The 7644-nt window shown below is 30.0% G+C and overlaps 1 long non-coding RNA gene across 1 annotated transcript; it reads right to left on the minus strand.

Annotated features, from left to right (window-relative positions):
- Positions 1-5438: 5438 nt before the first annotated feature.
- On the minus strand, positions 5439-6589 carry LOC105766223 (uncharacterized). The gene is made up of 3 exons (XR_008196279.1): positions 6081-6589; positions 5928-5988; positions 5439-5589 (listed from the first exon to the last, which is right to left on the minus strand). It is a non-coding gene; the product is annotated as an uncharacterized LOC105766223 (long non-coding RNA).
- Positions 6590-7644: the final 1055 nt, after the last annotated feature.

Consider the following 7644-nt stretch of genomic DNA (forward strand, 5'->3'; position numbering starts at 1 on the left):
TTATTTTTAGATATTTATGACAGAAAGATGACATCATAATTGAAAATTAATATAGTAATAAATTTAATCTTCAAAATTACATTTACATTAATCCCAATCTGAAATTAATTCTATAAAATTTATAAAATTCCTTTTTTATACTTCTAACTCTTTTTATTTATTCCCTTTTCTCTTCTAATCCCCTTCCTTCTAACTCACCCAAACTTTCCCCCAAAATTTGCTATGGAACAAGCTTAAAACATACAATATTTAGTTATTGTTTTTTTTTCTTTTATTCTCCATGTCACATCCCGAAAACCGGGTTAGAAGAAATTGGATTGCAAAATTATGTTAAAGGAAATTAATTTGGTTTAGTGGTTAAATGTTGTGTTTGTGTGTGTGAGGTTTTGAGTTCAAATCCTGTTCCATAAATTTTGTTCATTTTTGCCAAAACTCCTATCTTTGAGCTTATAGCTTAAGTATTATTTTTGCTCAATTGATGACAATAATGAGTTTATTGGTTCAGTGGTAATGTGTCAACTTACCCTTATTCTTTTCTCTATTTTGATCTCTGCAAAAATTCCCTCTCTTCTCTATTTTGTTTCCAATTATTATTATGGAGTCTCTATTTTTCTGCTAATGCATTTTGGACGAGAGTTAGCGGGTTCATCATTGTGTAAGTGTCATTCACGTTCTTTTCTATTTATTTTTCCCATAGTATGTTATTTAGTTTTCTAGTTTTATGTAAGATGGATGGTTCTAGTGCGTCTTTAGTTCTGTTTTGATCGTTAATGGCCTCTTGTAGGCGTGGATTGTTTTAGCATTTACTTATTTAGCGTATAGTGGGCTTTAGGAAATACTGCTACAAGCATCGTAAGCAATCGAATGCTTTGAAAGGACTGTTATATTTGGTGTTAAGGTCTAATTTAGTGTTTGAATGTGGTATATCATTGTTCATTCATTTGTTTTGGATGACGTTTTAGGGTGCTGGAATTGCGTTTGTTAAACCAGCATCGAAAAACGACTAGGTATGTAACAAAAACCTGAGAAAACAGCGAACGGGAAAAGCCAAAAATTGGGACTGTCGGCACCACAAAACCGTATGCCAGACCGTGTGAGGCCAATTGGGCCATGTTGGCCACACGGGTGTGTGAGCTAAAAAACTAAAAATTTTCCCTAAAGCTGTATTTGATGTATGAGTCGGATGTGGGCTTCCTATAGGGTCCGCATGATACAAATTAGGCCATAAATCACAAATTCTGATATTCTATTAGCATAAAATATAAATTATGTACGCATGTTAATAAGATATATGTTAAGTATGATACTATAAGTAACGTGGGTTTTTAACAAATAAAAACTGTGCATTAATTATTTATATTTAAATGTTAATCTGTTATGATTAATATATGTTTTGAATCGTGATTAAATGATGATTGAGAAGTACTAATATGCTTACCAATTCTGAAACTAAGGTAAGTGCTTTAACTTGTATTTTTTGATTGTTTGATCGGTTGTGTGATAATGGAATACGTTATATTTTGACACTCATGTTTTGTGATATTATGACACGATTCTGTTTCTGTTAATTTGATCTCTTAATACAAGATAATTTTTTGAAATCGCCATATTTGATTGCATGTTAAGCATGCCATTGTTCTGATTATGTTCTGTGTGTCATATCACATGCATGGGGTTGGGATGATTTTATAAGAAGGAAGTTCTGGCAGTTTAATGATCCTCCTCATCCGACGGTTTATCTACATTTCTATTCTGGCAGCTTGGCTGCAATATAGTAGCTCAACCACATATATTCTAATTTGGCAATTTTAACTGCAACTCTGGTGGCAATGTCCACAATTACTTGTTGGTGTGATTTGGTTGGACGAGTTCTGAGGAACTCTATTTTGGTGTGTAGCGGAGTTGGGTAGGAAGTTTCTGAAAAAAATATGCATTCTAGTTTTCTGAAAATTCCGCATTGGCATAATCATGCATTCTCAGTTGTATTTGCTTGTGCACCACGAAATTCTCTGTGAAACTCTAATTTGTATATTGTGTTATGTATGATCTCTGTTTGGGCTTAGTTATACACTAAGCTTTATAGCTCACTCCCGTTGTTTTATTTTTGACGTTTCAGGTAATTGGTAAATTAGAATCGGATCAGTTAAATTAAAAAAAATGGTGATTTTTGTAATTATTTATTTTGGTCTTTTGGGAACTGTAATTTGTTTTTGGGCTTTGTTTTAGTTTCTGTTTAATTCGTCGATATTGATATTTGCATACGTGATACTGCAAAGCCTCACAAGTTAATTTTAAAATTCAATTTTCAAAATTAAAACTCTGAAAGTTTTTCGTTGCAAATTAGGTAATCCCTAAAGAGTTTTTCTGTAAATAAACAAACGGCTTCAACGAATATTTTCCTTAAAACTAGAAATGATTTGTCAAAATACTTATTTTCAAACACGATTTTGAACTCAAATTTTGGGATTAAGTGTTTTCAAAATTAAGTTTTTCTAGACATTTGTGAAAGTTTTTGCCAAATTTTATATTTCTGAAACACGTTTTTAGTTTGATTGAAGCAAAGGCTTTTAAACAAGTTAACGTAATTCCTCAATATCCGGTCATGACTTCTAGGTCGGGTTTGGAATGCTACACTCCATCATCGAAAAGCAAGGCCTTTAATTCTTATCCGTCATTGAAGGTCTTGATATATTTTCAGTTTTTTTGGGTTTTCAATATTTACTTGAATTAGTGTTGTTTATTTAAAAGAAAACCTCCCAAACCTTTTCTTTTCCATTGTTTTCTTTAAATGGGTACTGAATTTCTAGAGCTTGAATCAGTTTTGTTGTTGCCCCTTCCAAATTCTCTTTGAAATTCAGTGGTATGTACTGCAGAAAACAATGAGAAGATTCTCTTGAACAATAACGTGCCATTTAAACTTTTAAATCTGGATACTTCCTAAAGAATTTGATGCATGAAGTTTATTATGTTACATTCTATTATTGTATGAGTTGTACTAAGGAAGCTCCTGAACTTAGGACGTACTACATTTCGACCTCTTTACTGAAAAATAAGTAAATTAGTCCTTATATATTTCGAAACGTGCACATTAACCCCCTCTGTTAAATTTTATCTGTTAAATAACGATGTGAAACGTTAAATCCATTCTGAAAATTAATTTTTATAGGTAAACTATAAAATCGTCACCCAATTATACCTTTCATTATATTTTCGTGACCCAACTATTTATTTCGATTTAGTCATTAAACTTTTCAAATTAAATATTTTAGTCACTCTAAGCTTATGTGATCTTTTTTATTAGTCTAGTAATGTAATTAGCCTTGTAATATTTATATATTCTATCAATTTGATCCTAAATATAAAATATTCAACAAATTTAACCATAATTGTTTACAAAATTTGTCATTTTAGTTCTAATTCTAAAAATCCAATGAATCGACCTCAATATTTACAAAATCTTTCAATTTAGTCCTAACTCGAAAATAAAAAATATATATTTAAAAAATATTTTTACCCCTTTATAACCTATCGGCTAACCCATATGAGATATTAAAATAAGAAAATAGTATCCTCTTTAAATCACTTGCAACAATTTCTTTTATTATAATTTAGGCTTCACATGGACCAAACTAATTATTTGGAACTTATCTTGAATAATCCCGATCATAAAATGTTTTTAATGCCTTTATTTTCTTTTGGATCTTAAATTCTTGTGTTTTAGCTCAATTTTTAGAGTTCTTTTGCAAGTGAGTTGAAAGAGGGTACTGCTTTTTCTTATTTTAATATCTCACATGGATTTACCAATGGGTTTTAAAGGGCTAAAATGAATTATTTTTAAAACATATTTTAAAATTTTTAGATTTAGGACTAAATTGATAGATTTTCTAAATTTTGAGGGTCAAATTTAATGAACTTTTAGAATTAGAACTAAAATGAAAATTTTGTAAACATTGAAGGCTAAATTTGTTGAATTTTTATATTTAAGATCAAAATTATAGAATGTGTAAACATTAGAGGGCTAATTTTGTTACTAGACCAATAAAAAAAGCTCACGTTAACTCAAAGTGACAACAATATTTAATTTCAAAAAGCTTAGTGATTAAATCAAAAAAATTAATAGTTGGGTCACCAAAATTGAACGAAAGGCATAATTTTGTAACCATTTTATAGTTTTAAAAATAATTTTCAGCATCATCATTTAACCGATAAAATTTACCAAAAGGACTAATTCGTAGGTTTCAAAAATGTATAATAACTTATTTACTCTCTTTTTTTCAATAGAGGGAGTGAAATGCAAACCACCTATAGAAGTTCCTTGATACTTTCACCTAATTTATTTTATAAACTGAAATTTAAGTTATTTTTAACAGGCTTGTTAGTAGGTTAGGCTTGATCCAAGTTATATTTAGTTATTTGTTATTTTCATGTTATGTTTTCCTAAAATTAAGACTGAGATATAGAAAGAAGTATGGAATGGAATGAAATGCTAGGGATACTGTATTTGTTGAAAACCTCAAATTCTCTCCTCTTTCTTTTCTATTAGCATTCTTCTTGTCTTTTTGGGACTTCATCATTAATCCTACATCAAATTGGTATTAGAGCCTCATTCTTGACTTTATGGCTGATGGCATAACCACCTGTTTGCAAAAGGACCTCCACCAAACATAATAAGATATTTTTCACGCACTCGAACGTATTTAAGTTAATAGATGAAAAGGTCGATAACCTCATAGTGGAGATGAAGCACTACACCAAATTTAGGCCTTTAGCGACGTTTTTTAGCGCCACTAAAAGCATTAGCGGCGTTTTGAGAAGCGCCGCAAAAAACGCCGCTAATGACAACGTCGCTAACTTTAGCGGCGTTTTTTAAAATAAACGCCGCTAAAGGTCAGAGTCTTTAGCTACGTTTTTGAAAAAGCGCCGCTAAAGACCATGACCTATAGCGGCGCTTCTCTAACAAACGCCGCTAAAGACATTGACCTTTAGCGGCGCTTTTCCCACAAATGCCGCTATAGCTCATGAGCTTTAGCGGCGCTTTTTCCACAAACGTCGCTATAGCTCTATACCTTTAGCGGTGCATTTCCCACAAACGCCGCTATAGCTCGATACCTTTAGCGGCGCTTCTCACAAAAACGCCACTAAAAATATAACATTTAAAAAAATTATTTTAATCAAATAATATTTATTTTTATGATAAATATTATATTATGTTTTATTTTTTAAATTTAAACTTTAAATATACTTTACGGATAAAAAAATATTATTTAAATTAAATTTTCTATGAAAATTTTAACTTTAAAACTAAATATAAAAATTAATGAATTTAGTTTTAGAATTTAAAATAATAAATTAATAACACAATTAAAATCCAAAAGTTAAAAAGTTGTCGTAAATATTAAAGTAAAAAAATTAGAATCAAAACTAAAATAAATAATACATATGAGAAATAGACTGATTAGTTGAACTTGCCAATAACTATACACATTGCAAGGTAATAAAAATACAATACATTTTCTTAATCAAGTAAATCTTGGTAATAAAAATACAATGCAAACTGCTACATTCCTGGTTATCCAATCTTCATATACCCTGCAGAATTGGGAAAATAATTATAGTGCATTAAAACAAAAATTGATATTGACAAGTTAAATATGAATGGGAAATAACATGAATGCAAAAATTAATACTCGAGGAAATTGACAACTTAGCTATCTCAACCATGGAAATGAATTAGATATTGAATAAGAGAGATTACAGCAATGAAACCAATGAATTCCTAGTTTACATATGTATGTGCCACTGGACTTGTTAAGTGAAGAATGAGAACCAAATTTTTTTCAATGACTACAGGACATAAAGACCAAGAGCATCAAAAGTTTCCAAACATGAAACAACTAATCTATTAAGCAAGTCAGAAAATCAACGACCTTATTGTTTTAGCTTCGATTCCAAAACCTGAGATTTGTGCGCTTGCAGCTCTTTCTCCGCCTGTGTATTAACAAGAAGAGACACAAAATTACGACTTTCTGGCTTTGATTTTACCGGGAACCAAACAAAAAAAAGTGAAGTTCAGATTTTACCAGGAGGAGCATTAGACGTTGGTTTCTAGAATGTTCCATGTGTTCTAGTCTTTCTCGAAACGCAGAGGAAATATTGTATTCATCAAAAGGAAATATTATATACTACCTGCTGTTGAAGATCTGGAACAAAATCCGACTTAGCATCTCTTATCAGACATTTTCAAAGAGGGTACAGACTACTGATATTTTCAAAGAAGAAGGCCCATTGAAAGGCTCGCTTGATGTTATCAAAGTCCTAGTGAGCGGGAAGACCAGAGGATTGATACCCAGAAGACAAAACCAGGATATCAACAAACCCTTCTATTAGTTTCATCATTTCTTCCAGCGATATGTCTGGGTGATTCCATCCCATCTTCTGGTTTTCTTCCATGAAGTCTGTTGTTGGAAATGGGAAATTTGGGGGATTTCAGCTGAAGAAAAACAAACTTTTATTTGGGGGATTTAGGGCGCACGACTGAGATGAGAAGAAGAGGGAGTAATGAGCGGGTAACCAAAAATTTTTTTTGGAAGTGAGCGGGATTTTGATTACCTTTTATTTGCTTTCATATTTGCGGCGTTTTAAAGAAAAACGCCACTACTTAAGTTCAAATAACACCGTATTGAGAAATTGCAATATATATTTGTGGCATTTTTTATCAAAACATCGGTAATGTCTACCCTTTGCGGCGTTTTTCTTAAAAACGCCACTAAGAAATTTAAATTTCTCTATTGAAACGGCGCCGTTTTGGGAAATTTTAATACATAGTAGTGGCATTTTTGCTAAAACGCCGCTAAACCTCGTATATTTTTTATATTCAATTATTGTATCTTTCATATAAATTTTACATAAAGAATTATTAAAATTTTAAGTAATGTTTAAAAGAATTAGAAAATTATAAATTTTAGTTTTTTATTTCATTTTATTTTTGTATTTTATTTTTCTTATAATTTGGTCCTATCCAAATTAAATAATTACCTATATATCCATATCAAATATATCAAATGGTTTAGATTAAATATTTTTAAATATAAAAGCATTAATTAATTGTATAAATTTGTATCATTTAATAAATCTCAAATGAACCTTAAACCCTAAATTAACCATTCAATATACATAAAGTCTATCTATTATTTATCTCTTAAATAATATAAACTATACTCATAATTCCAATATATTAAATTTATTATTATATCTTTTACAATTATATAAGAACATATTTAATATATAAATTAAAAAAACTAATTAATCTAAACTCTAAACATTAACCCGACCCTTGAAACCTTAAATCCCTAATTAATCTAACTCCTAGCCCCTAACCCCTAACTCCTAACCCCTAACTCCTAACCCCTAAACCATAATCTCCATTTTATTAAAGATATTTCTTCCTAACTAAAATATAATTATTTTGCTAGATGTTCGATGTGGAATGATTTTAGTTTTTGTATTTTATTTTTATTTGTTATAATTTGGTCCTATATATCCAAAATAGATAGTTACCTATCCGTATCAATTTGTTACTTTTTTTATTAATTTTTTAAATCTAATATTTAAATATATCAAATGGTTTAGATTAAATATTTTTTA

The sequence above is a fragment of the Gossypium raimondii genome, chromosome 5 (assembly GCF_025698545.1).
Source record: "Gossypium raimondii isolate GPD5lz chromosome 5, ASM2569854v1, whole genome shotgun sequence".
NCBI lineage: Eukaryota > Viridiplantae > Streptophyta > Magnoliopsida > Malvales > Malvaceae > Gossypium > Gossypium raimondii.